The following is a 12,973-nucleotide window of genomic DNA, read 5'->3' on the forward strand; positions in this document are numbered from 1 at the left end:
GGTGGATTTTAGAATTAAAATAAAGGAACTTTATGGATGAACCCAAGTTGACCTTCATCAGCTGCTGGATACAAAGCAGACAAATAAGTTGCAGACCTTGTCCAAATTCTTTTCCCTTTGAAAACAGCATGTCTTATTGGCCAGAGGCAGGCAGTGAAAGGCAGTACAACCTCCCCTGAAGAGAGTAGTTGGGCTCACAAGAATACATAAAACCCTGACGGGATCATATTTCCCTTAGCAACAATAGTGTACCCCTTTCTGGGCAATAGTACCTACCTTTCTGGTGTGTTTTTAACGGTGCTTACCAATGAGATTGCGTTCACCAATGAGGTCATGATTGAGTAATTCTTTAAAATCCAGTGTCTAAGGTAAGCCTGCACCCTTGCTTTGGAAATGAATTTCCAGATGCCCTTCTTCTAGACCAGGGGTAGGCAACCTTGGCTCTTTTATGACTCGTGGACTTCAACTCTCAGAATTCCTGCTGGCTCAGGAATTCTGGGAGTTGAAGTCCACGAGTCATAAAAGAGCCAAGGTTGCCTACCCCTGGTCTAGACAGACTAAAACTATTTATTCTGTATTATAGCACAGAGACTTCCATCTCTGTGTCTTTAATTGACACTGCGTACCAGGCATAACAGGTCCAGGGTTCCTGAGACAACAGCTTCTCGTAATATTATTATGCCTATGCACCCTACTTCTGAGAAGGGAAGAGTTTCGGGAGCGCTAGTGTTTGCCAAACTCAGGTGTCTTGGTAGGGGAATCTTTGGAAATTGATGGTGTTTCTGTAATAGACTTAATTGCCCAGACAGGGAACCTGGGATAAAAGGAGGGGATGCCACATTAATACTGTTATCCAGTCCTGGTCTTCTTCATATTTCTTGGGGAACATCTAATTCCACCAAGTTCTCTGCAGAAAGCCAATTCAGCTCTTACCTCTTTCTTCTCAGTTTCACTGCATGGGACAAAGAACAAAGTCACCTTGAGGGTTCGTCGACATATTGCAATGCACTTTGGGGAGGAAACCCCGTACTTTGTTGGATAAGTTTTCAAATTAACGTCAGTATTACTAAGGTGACCAACTTTTTTACAATGAAAAGGAAGACACAAATAAATTGAAGAAAAAAATATCGTAAAAGCTGGCCTGGCCCATGGAAGGTCAACTGCCCGCCGCACCCCCGCCCGCAGCCACCCTGCCAGCACTGCTGCCCCGCCGTGTAGAGCGGGTCCCATGGCTCCCAAAGCACCAGTTGCGCCGGCTCCGGCCCCGGGGGGCAGCCCGCTGTCGACACACCCCACCTGCAGCCGCCCCACCAGCACCATTGCCCACCCTGCGCAGCCCCGTGTAGAAAGGGCCCCGTGGCTCCCACAGCACCCGCAGCACCCCTACCGCCCCTGCCTCTTGCGCCCGCAGCCATTATTGCCCTAGCAGAGCCGAAGATCAAGAGAAACTTACCGCTCCAGTCTCCTCCAGGTATCTTCGGAACTAACTAGAAGATGATGTAGTGGGTAGCAGGAAGGGGTGCAAAGTTCCTGCCAATTCACCTTCACTGCAGACAACTTGCATGTGCAAAGTTTGTCGGCCGGGTGTTTTGGCGTGCTCAGCAGCAATTCCTATTGGCTTTCGAAAGCCAATAGGGGGAGTAGCACAGCTCATGCAAAAGCTGAAAAAAAACCATCAAAAAAAGGTGCCGGAACGCCATTCTGAGCGTTCTATGAGAAAAAAAAAAGCCCTGCAGATTAGTCTTCAAATATCAAAAAGGAGGACATGTAGGAGGACACTTTTCGAGGGAGGACAGAACTTACAAAAGGAGGACTGTCCTCCCTAAAGGAGGACGGTTGGTCACCTTAGTATTACCATTTGTCCTTCCTCTGCAAATCCCAAATCAGCAATATCACAAACAGGTCATTTTGGTTCCAGGATGTAATAATCTTATGATCTGAGCAGAGTGCTTCAGCTTATAATTTGTATGTAAAAGGCATGATAAATCAGAGTTTTGAGCTTCAGACCTCTGCCCTAAATTCTTGCCTTTCAAAGCATCATAATTTATTTGATCATGTTTTATTGTATATATAAACAAGCCTGTTGGTTCAAAGCACAATGATATATAAAAAAAATAAAGTCATGTCCTATTTGATGAAAGCTTTTCAGGCCTACTTTGAAATCTCTGGCAATCTGTTTGAGAAACGGTAACAATCTATATGCTTTGCACAGAGAAGGTTTCAGAGTCAATTCCACATTAAAATGTCTCCGCTAAAAAAACTGTTTCCAGCCTTCGGAAGCAATTGGGAGTTAGAATAGACAATCCTGAGCTGGATGAAATAATTATCTGATATAAATCAGTTCTGTATTTCCACTTCTGTAGAGTTCAAAATTCATCATATTATCTGAAATCGTCCCATGTTGTTTTTCAACCCAGGTGGATGAATTTTGTCAGTAAGGGAGCACATTTTCTAAAAAAATGCTTTTAGTATTAAGAACTGCAGAAGAAAGATTGGTGCTGTGATGTGATAAATCATGCAAACAGGCAAAGCCTGGAATTTACCAGTCTGGTAAATTGCTTTGTGGTTTATTAGTGACAGTTTTAAGGGGCACTTGTTGTTTCTTCCCCAAAGAAATCTGTTTTCCAAAGTTGTTTTTTTCATATACCCACCTTTACTGTTGAGCTTCCTGCCAAATTTTGACAGTATAATTTGGGTTTGCAAAACACCCCCTTCCTCAAGCTACAGATTGTCGGGAGTTACAGATTGTGGGGTCCGTGGTGCTCTCTGAACTTGGTTGTTTTCTTGCAGATGTTTCATTACCAACTAGGTAACATCATCAGTGCTAGTAAGGGGTGTGGTTTGCTGTCAGTTTATATTCTAGTGGTTGTGTTGGTATATCAGTGTCGGTGGGAATGGTCTTGGTGGTTCCTTGATTAGGCTGTTGTTCCCTGTTGGTTTGTTGGTTTGAGTTGGTGGTTGGTAGTTACTTGACAACCAATAACAAGCTCAAGGTGGAATGGGACAACTCATCACAGCCATCTTGTCACAGCCAACTTGCCATGGTCATCTTACCATGGTCAATTTGTTGCGGCAACTCACCATGGTCAAAATGCCGCCGGGCAACTCGTCACAGGACAATTCAACTATTCAATGTAATTATTTAAAAATAATTAAAACATTATTTTAATTTTTGTCATTCACATTTCCTTTTGCCCCTCCTTTGGCATCCTTTCTTTAATGATTCTATTCCACCACTTCTTTGATATTAGTGTAACTCTTGTCCCTTGGTGATTTGGCGACGATGAGTTGGCCGTAACAACTTGGCTGCAGCAAGTTGGCTGTGGTGAGTTGTGTTCAACCGTGACCTACAAATATTCTCTTCTATCAGCTGGAGATTGCCAATGCATTTGACATCTTCTGGTTTTTTCCTCCCACCCAAATAAATTGGATAACAACACCAGTGATCACTTAGCAACAAGCCTACTAGTTATTATTGATAGAAATGTTAATGTTATACATTTGAAGAACAACAGTTTGGGGAAATGCAATTGAAACTATTCTTATTTTTTATTTATTTGTTTGTTTGTCTGTTTATTTAAATTTATTTTGCCACCCATCTCATATTGAAACAACTCTGGGCAGCTTATTTCTGGATAGGTGCTGGGGAGTGAGAAACTTCCAAATTAAAACTCTCTGTGACTGGAGTTCTTAATCTTTTTCTGCCATAGAGAGTCTGGTGAAAGTATGGGAAAATAAGGGCATAAAATAGAATAGTGAAAATAACTCCCTCCCCCATCCAGTTCACAGACTCCCAGAAATCTACCCATAGGTCCCCAGTGAAGAACCCCGCTCTGCCTTCTTGTGGCATTTTCCTGACAGAGAACAACAACAACAACAACAAAAGTAAGGAAAAAGACAATACAAATTTTTTTCTCACTGCAGACAAATTCATCTTTATTTGAAACATTAAAAGCCAACGCACTTGAAACAGATAAAGGAAATACATTTCATAGGAAATCAATCATTGTACTAGAAAATCTGTCGGGAAAACTGTCCATTGAAGGCATACTTTTCTAAATAAGTACATATGTGCACACTAAAACATACTACATTTATATTAGTCATACAGCATAGGATGTCTGATCCAGGTGCCTGGAGACTGTGAAGATCTGGAATCAACAGGCTTCAACTGAACACTGGCAAGATAGAGTGGCTTTGAGTTTTGGACCTCCACAGTTCTAGGACTATGTCATCTTTGGTGCTGGATGGGGTTGCACTGCCCCAAACGGACCCTGTGCACAATCTGGGGGTCCTCTTAAACTTATAACTCCCCATCGACCAGGTGGCCAAATCAAATCTTTATTTCAGTCAAAGACCAGCATAACAAGGCTGGAGTACAGTCAATTAAAAAGCATAGAAAATACATTAGAGTCTAAAAAAAATATTGTTATAAAAAGCTAAGAGATATAAAACAGGAGCGTGTGAGATATATATATATATATATAACAGAAGTTTAAAAGGAATCTAAAAGGTGGGGTAGGAGCATTAGATGAGTATAGGGAAACATAAATGTTAGTACAGGTAGTCCTTGACTTACAACAGTTCATTTAGTGACCGTTCAGAGTTACAACGGCACTGAAAAAAGTGACTTATGACCATTTTTCACACTTATGACCATTGCAGCATCCTGATGGTCACGTGATTTACACTTGGATGTTTGACAACTGGCTCATATTTATGACAGTTGCAGTGTCCTAGGGTCAAGTGATCACCTTTTGTGACCTTCTGACAAGCAAAGTCAATGGGGGAGCCAGATTAACAACGGTGTTATTAATTTAATAACTGCATTCATTCACTTAACAAATGGGGCAAGAAAAATCACAAAATGGGGCAAAACTCTCTTAACAAATTTCTCACTTAGCAACATAAATTTTGGGCTCAGCTGTGATCGTAAGTCAAGGACTAACTGTATGTGGCAGACTTGTCTATCAAATTCCAGAGCACTAGATGCTCATTAAGGCTAGTCTATGGCACAGGTCATCATCATCTGATAGATTTTAAGTGCTCTCAGCACAGACCTGGCAATGTTATATGTTGTAGCAGGGTTGGTATCTGAAAACACCCGAGCAGTATAGATTTGTTATGGGTGTTTATGCAATAATGGTGAGATGAGGCTAGTACCAAGGTCTTGGTAAAACAGGCACTGGAGAAACAGTTGTTTCTGTGTATTCAGAATCACCACTCATGCCCTAGTGAACTCCCAGTGTGTTCTGTATGGGGCTGCCCTAGAAGAGTATCCAGAAAGTTCAGCTGGTGCAGAATGCAGCAGTGTGGGCAGCTATACGTATTTCTAGAACAGTGGTTCTCAACCTTTTTAATGCCACGACCCCTACTGGTCGTAAGTTGAGGACTAAACCGGTCGTAAGTCGAGGACTAAACCGGTCGTAAGTTGAGGACTAAACCGGTCATAAGTCGAGGACTACCCAGCCAGTCGTAAGTCGAGGACTTTCCCTGCCCGGGAGCGCCGCACATGCGTGGTTCCGCCCCCTGCACCGGCCGAGGTGTAGCTGGCAAGCGGCAGAGATGGAGCAGGCCGACCACCAGCTGGCCCAGCCCAAGGGAGGTAAGGCACCCGCCAGAAAAGGGGAAAAAAATGGCAGACAAAAAAATGGCGGACAGCCTTGCTTGGCGACCCCCGTGAAATGGTCGATCAACCCCAAATGGGGTCCCGACCCACAGGTTGAGAACCACTGTTCTAGAAGAACACACATTACTTTTTTTTCTCCAGGAGCTGCCTTGGTTACCAGTCTGCTTCTGGATCCAATTCAAGGTGCTGATATTGAACTTTAAAGTCCTACATGGCCTGGGGCTGGATTATTTAAGTGACTGCCTTTCCCACCAGATCCAGCAGAGACAGCATGCTGTGGGTCCCAATGACTAAGGAACTGTCAGCCTTCCCAGGTAAACCAGACAGGAATCATGACCAGATGAGCTTATTCTACTTTATTGTAAGGCCGCAATAGAATCTTAACAGAATCTTGCAAGTCTGAAAGTACAAACTTCCCGCTACCACTTTTAACTGCCCAGTCAATCAGGGCAGGTCCTTCTTTTCTTCTGACTGTTAAACCACTGGTGCTTTTAGGATGGAGGCTGCACTCAAGGTTTTGTCAGGAAACACAAGCCAACCTGAAGATTATTCACCTTTTTCTACTCAAACAGACCACAATGCCTGAGAAGCCTGTTCTTTGTCTTCTCTAATTCAAACCCTTTTGAAGCATATCATGACTAACTTTCTCAATTTCACTATTGTAAAACATTTGTACCAGTATGTATCTGTATCTAGGAATTTAGCCATTAAGGGTCTTCCTCCATTGCTAAGTTGAAGCAGCCTCCTGTTGGATATCAACCATCCGCTTGGGAAGAGGGCTCAAACAAAGAATCAGCCTAGTCTCGCTACATAAACACTAGAGGACAAGGTCTGGCCTCCCCTGAATGCCTTTGAACATTATCTGGCCTTTTCCAGGTGAAAACTACCAGTCTGGGGAGATTCCTGTGAAACAGGCAGAGAACATCAAAGTAGCAATAGCAATAACACTTAGACATACTGCTTCACAGTGCTTTACAGCTCTCTCTAATCATATTGTCAGCATACTTCCCTCAACAATCTGGATCCTCATTTTACCAACCTCATGGAAGGCTGAGTCAACCTTGAGCCGGTCAGGACCAAACTCCTGGCAGTGAGCTGAATTAGCCTGCAATACTGCTGTCAGATGCCTATCTTCACTTTCTTTGAAGCTCGCTAGCAACTGCCATAAGCAAGGGGGGAGGGGGCATTGGGGAGGGGAAGAGTGCTGGAGGTGTGAAAGAATGCTGTGGGAATTTGGGGAGTATGGACACTAACAGGAGCCAGAGGTGCCAAACCAAGCTATGTGCCTGCTTTCAAGGACACCGGCCCTGGGAAAGGAATTGGCCCTGGGAAAGGAATTTACAATGGCGTCTGAGGCACCAGGTTCCCAAAACATCGGAACAGTTACTGATTGGACTACTCTCACAGTGGGGAGGGTTTTGGACATTGTGGATTGCTTTCAATATATGTTTTTCACACTGTTTTTCTTCAGAGCTTGCACTTAGCATCTCCAGTAAAAGTATCTTTTCTCTAACACCTATGGGGTCAAGAGTCGTTCTTTCCTAGGGAGCAGGCTGTGGCCAGTCTGTCAGTCGCATTCTAACCACGGTGCCACCTCAGCTCCTAGTTCAAGTACTTAGCTCGAACTTTACATGTGTGAGTGTGATTGTTCACACCTGACTCTTCCCAACATTCCTTAAACAGCCAAAACTATATCAATATTTGTTATCTCCTCCCTGCTGACCTGTGTTTATTCTGCCCCATGGCAACCACCAACTTCCTTCTAAAGGATAGATAGCATTGGAATAAAAGGGAAAGTACTATTTTAATACGAATGCAGCTAAGGCTGTCTTAAACCAGTCTCTCCTAACTTGGGAAGAGCTGAAAGCAAGACAATGTTGCTGATGCGCATTGGTGTCATAGTGAGATGCAGTTGGGAAATGTTCTTCAGTGTTTGTCAACCTCAGCAACTTTAAGATGGGCGGACTTCAACTCCCAGAATTCCCCCGTGTGGTAGGTGTAGTCCACCCATCTTAAACTTGAGGTTGACAAACACTGCTCTATGTGTGTGGGTTCTGCACTATCTCACCTAATCCAGGTACCCAATGATGTTTTCTATTGAAATTAGAAAGTTGCTAATTTGATAGCAGAGTTTTAGGAGATGAATATTACATTCTTGGTCTTTCTAAAGAAAAAAAAACAGTATATAATAAATGCAGATAAAAAATGCCAACATTCCAAAAGACTGATCAAATATAAGAATTTCCTGATTTATCTTTTCAGCAGTAATACATCATGAAGAACCCGGGCCATGATTCAGGGCAATTTACCAATATAGTGAACATTGGACAAGAGGCATCTTAGATCTCTCTCTTTTTTTAATACGGAAATAAAGATGTTTGTTTGATTATAAGGTATTTCCCCAGTGGTTTTGACCTAGGGAGTCAATTGCTATTATTTTTATTTTATTTTACCATTTTGCAGCATATTTTGGCATTAGGTCTTGTCAACTCCTATCATCTACTTGACCTTCTAGGATAGAGGGTGAGATTAAAAAATACTTTATTTAAATAAAACCAATAAATGAAAAAAAATCCTATTTGATTTTTTACTCTCAAATTGTTTGAAATCAAATAGTTTTTGATTTTATCGGCAAAGTTGCTAAACAACCAGGCCCTTCCTATTCACTAGGACAATGTGCAGCCCATCACAAGATTGAAATCCTGTAGGCCAGCATGCAATTAAGCTATTCACTTAACATCACCCGAGTTTAACCCAAGAATGCCTGGAGAGAGGAATAGTCCAAGGTATCTTCTTGTGGCTTGATTATTAGTGATCCCTCTACCAAGCCACCTGGTTTTGGCCTGCCTCACTCTATCTAGATGAAATTGGACAGAATTAGGTGTGGTATTGGAAGAAATGCCTCTGCCTTGTATCTCCAGGGCTGGAAAATTTCCCCTTGTTGCGATTGTAGTGCTGATATGCAAATTATTGAACATATTGTGCAAGATTGCCCATGACGTCTGTTCTCTAGTTCCCTAGAAGATCTGCACGAAGTAAATGCCAGAGGCAATCAGCTGGATAGTGAACTGGACATCCAGTTATGAGGCCACTGCTGTACCCCCATAGAAGTTTTTGTATTTAATTTTGTGGATTGTGTGTCTATGTTTACTTATCTTTGTCATGTTCCCATCATACACTAAATAATAAAAAAAATAGTCATTCCAAAAAATACTTACTGGTAGTATTATGGATAGGTCAAATGGTAAGTGACTAATACCTGCCAACTCAGGCCCAGGAAAAATTAGTCATTTTTAAGTGGCTCATATCCTCATGGCTTCAAAGACTTCTTATCTGCTTTGTCCTCCTTCAGTCAGAGCTTCCCAAGGGCAGATCACCTCTTTGGCAGAATCCTTGTAAGGCCAGGGATGGTGATCGTCTTCCCCTCCAGCATCCATTGGGTGGATTTTGCTCTCCAGAGAAATCTGAAAGAAGGTGCTAAACCAAAGACAAACAAAACAAAATGTCACAATTTATGTATTCTCTTTATTTCTATTTCATATTTCTAAACCACCCATCTCCCTCGAAGACAATGACAGTGAAGATATCAAAACGGTGGAGAGCTTCTGCCTTTTAAGATCAACTATCATCAGTAAAGAAACAAGCAGTCAAGAAAAGATATTCAAATATCACAATATGTGGTACCTACAAAGATCTGAACCATTCAGGCAATGATATTCCCTTGACACTCATGGAAGCAAAAGCTGAACTTTGAAGAAGCAAGATAAAGAGAGTATTGACCCATTTAAAGTACAGCGTTGGAGAAAATTCCTGTGAATACTATGGACAGCCAAGAAAACAAACAAATGGATTGTCGAACCAATCAATCTAGAGGCACAAATGAACAGAATCAAACACTTTGAACACATTATGTGCAGACATAGCTCTATGGTAAAGGCCCTAGTACTGGGAAAGGTAGATGGAAAGAAGAAGACAACGAGCAGCAAGGTAGATAGACTCAGTTCCAGGGGAATTGGGTATACAGTTAAAAGACCTGAAGGGCCAGGTTAAGGACAGATTGTCATGGAGAAAATCTCTCTATGAGGTTGCTAGGTACATAATCAATCACAAAGCATTATTAGGACTACCGTATTCCCCCTGTCATTTGGGAGAATAAGACATGGCCGCCAAGCTCAAGTAAAACCACCCACAGGATACTTACGTGGATGCTTTTTTGGATTTTGGTTGAAGGTGTTGACTCAGATCTTCTAAGGGTTGCACTTTTCCCTGCGCCCTGGCAGGATGCTTAGGTGAAAGGGTGGCAAACACTGGTGAATTCAAGCATCGCCATTTCAAGAACCTGCCTAGGGACAAGGCCATCTTTGGCTTGGGTGGCACCTTGGACTTGGAGTTGATAGCATTTGGAGAACTGTGGCCATTGTCCAGTTCAGAATCCATGGAGTTCTGAGCCCTTTCCAGGAGGGAAGGAAAGGGGTCAGAACCAAACCTGTTAGGCTCTAAGTTCTTCTCTGTGACAGACATATTGTCTAAGTCTACCCGAAGAGGTGAGGAGTAGCTGGCACTGTTTGGTAGAGGGAGTTGCTTGGGGCATTGAGAAGGAGGCAGAGGATCAGAGGTACCAGTATAAATGGCCAAATGCGAAACAGGAACGGTAAACTGACATAACTGCAGGGAAAATACAGAGGGAGAGAGAATGGTTATAGCAAAGACAATTATATAGAATTCTTATAGAAAATTGAGATCTTTATTATACTTGGTCATCTGTTACCATCTTCACTACGCTTCACATTATGATCTTCCCAACATTCATACAATTCTATGGGGAGCCTCCATCATGTCTTTCTACAGTTCAGTATGAGCAAAGCAATGCTACTGAGAATTACAGAGTGCATGATGTCACATTCAGTCTGATCTGGCTTTTGCCAGTATGTAGAAACCAGCCAGTCTAGATGTGCCAGAAGTCTAATCTGCACATTTGATCTCAAATTAATTTTTGAGAGTGGGAAAATTCTACATCTCTTATGCCCCTTGGCTGCCTGTCGAGGACTACAATATTGCAGCCTCAGATGCATGGCGAGTGCTAGAAGTTGTCATCTATCTATCTATCTATCTATCTATCTATCTATCTATCTATCTATCTATCTATCTATCTATCTATCTATCTATCTATCTATCTATCTATCTATCCAGTAGTGGGATTCAAATTTGTGAACAACTGGTTCCCTGTGTGTAAGCCGCTTCTGGAAGTCCATTCTGGGCCTGGGCAACAAAAATTAGAAGTGGTGCGAACTGGCTGAATCCCAACATCTATCTATCTATCTATCTATCTATATCTATCTATCTATCTATCTATCTATCTATCTATCTATCTATCTATCTATCTATCTATCTATCTATCTATCTATCTATCTATCATCTATCTATCTATCTATCTATCTATCTTCTAACACTAGTTGTACAGCAGCAAAGGATAGTCCTTAACCAATTCAGCACTAAATGTATTGTATGCGTATGTGTGTGTTCATACATAGAAAAATTAAACTAGTTCAGAAATCCTATAATGTTTTCTATATAGAAATGTGTAACTTTAGTATGGGCATGATACTCTAGGAGTATATTGGCAGAGTGGAGCTGAATTTTATTTGGGTCTACTCATATAGCACAAAAAGTATTTATTTTTACATGGTTAATCAGAAGGGGAGGTAGAGGAAGCAGAAGCTGGTTAATTTGGACTTTTTTTTAAAAAAAAGATCACCTTAACTAATGCTGTCATTTGGTATAATATATGAACATTAGTTCTCCAAACACTGGGGCAAATCTCTTGAAAACAGCAAACTCGGTCTTATGAAAATGATTGTTTTCTGACACATGTATATTGAAGCATGTTGTTCATATTTTAGTTAGGGAAAAATGTTATCTGGAGCATGCAAGGGAACCTGTCAAGGAAAACAATGGTGCCATTTAGAAAACACAACTTTGAGGGAGTTCACAAGTACCTCCTGCACAGACATGCATCTCCAAATCACATTTTGCCTGTTGAATCCAGGTCTTTGCACTGTTCTAGTTTCTATGTTGAGAGATGCATAGTCCAGATATTAAATATATTTTTCATAGAAACACATTAGGATGTCCTATACAAATTTCCTAGAAATGAAATGTATTATAAATGTATTATAATAAATGTATTATAAATTTTGGCTATCTAGTCACAATTTAAATATGTTATAATAAAAAAAAATAAGATCTATTACCTAGGACTTTCTAGATACCTAAAATGGTTTAAGGTTAGTTGCTTAATCAAAATGGTGAGCAACTTTACTCCAACGACAAAAAGATATTGGAGTTAAATAAATGAACTCCCGAATCTCATAGCACTATAAGGGAAAAGAAAATATGGAAAAACAGGATCTGCTTCTGTGTGGATAATACGAGTAATTTTTTTCAAATTCTTCCTAGCTCTGTTTCCTAATTCAGGTTTATGACCAGGATCAATGGAATGTCACTTGGGTTTACATAAAAAGCACCCCAAATCAAGATTATAGCCTTTGCCAGTATTACCTGCTGAAGTTCCTGCATCTCTGTACATTGAATTTGGAGAGGCTTATTTCATTGTTTGTAAACAAAGATGCCACTTCCAGTTTTCCTTACCTTGAAATTCTCACATTGTCAACTAAGATGGCCTCAAATTGTCTCATGTAATTCAAAAGAATTTGCTGTTTCTTGGTGCTTTCTACCAAACTTCTGCATCTTGTCACGCAGGTATCTTTTCTGTTGTGTCTGTCATGCTTTTATTTATCTCCCTTGATCATTCATCCTGTACAGTGTGAATTCCCTGGTGCATTTCTTTTGCCCTTGGCATGATACGTCTTTGTTTCAAATATCACCAAACAGCCGATCTCATAGCATGCCATTTCAGGTACCAAATGTGGTTGCACATAATGGTACAAATGTTTTCCTTCCAGTTTTTCCTTGTCTGTACTGCAATATTGGAGAGGAAGGACCTACATCCAAGCCTTGCTTGCTATCACATTTATCCAATGGTTTAAAAGAACATTACCACAGTACGAAACTCTCCAGTGCAAAATTGGGTATGTCTAGTTTAATGAAGAAAAGGATGAGGGGGGACATGATAGCAATGTTCCAATATCCGTGTCCCTCCTGGCTGGTACTGGCAGCTCGGGAGGGTACACGAGCCTGGTTCCAGGGAATTGTGAACGCTTCCTTGCAGGAGGGTGTCTTCCCTGCGGCCCTTAAGGAGGCCGTTGTGAGGCCCCTCCTCAAGAAGCCTTCCCTGAACCCAGATGAGTTGGCTAACTATCGCCCGGTCTCCAACCTTCGCTTTAT

This window comes from Protobothrops mucrosquamatus, unplaced genomic scaffold, assembly GCF_001527695.2.
Source record: "Protobothrops mucrosquamatus isolate PMUCROS unplaced genomic scaffold, P.Mucros_1.0 scaffold9, whole genome shotgun sequence".
Lineage (NCBI taxonomy): Eukaryota > Metazoa > Chordata > Lepidosauria > Squamata > Viperidae > Protobothrops > Protobothrops mucrosquamatus.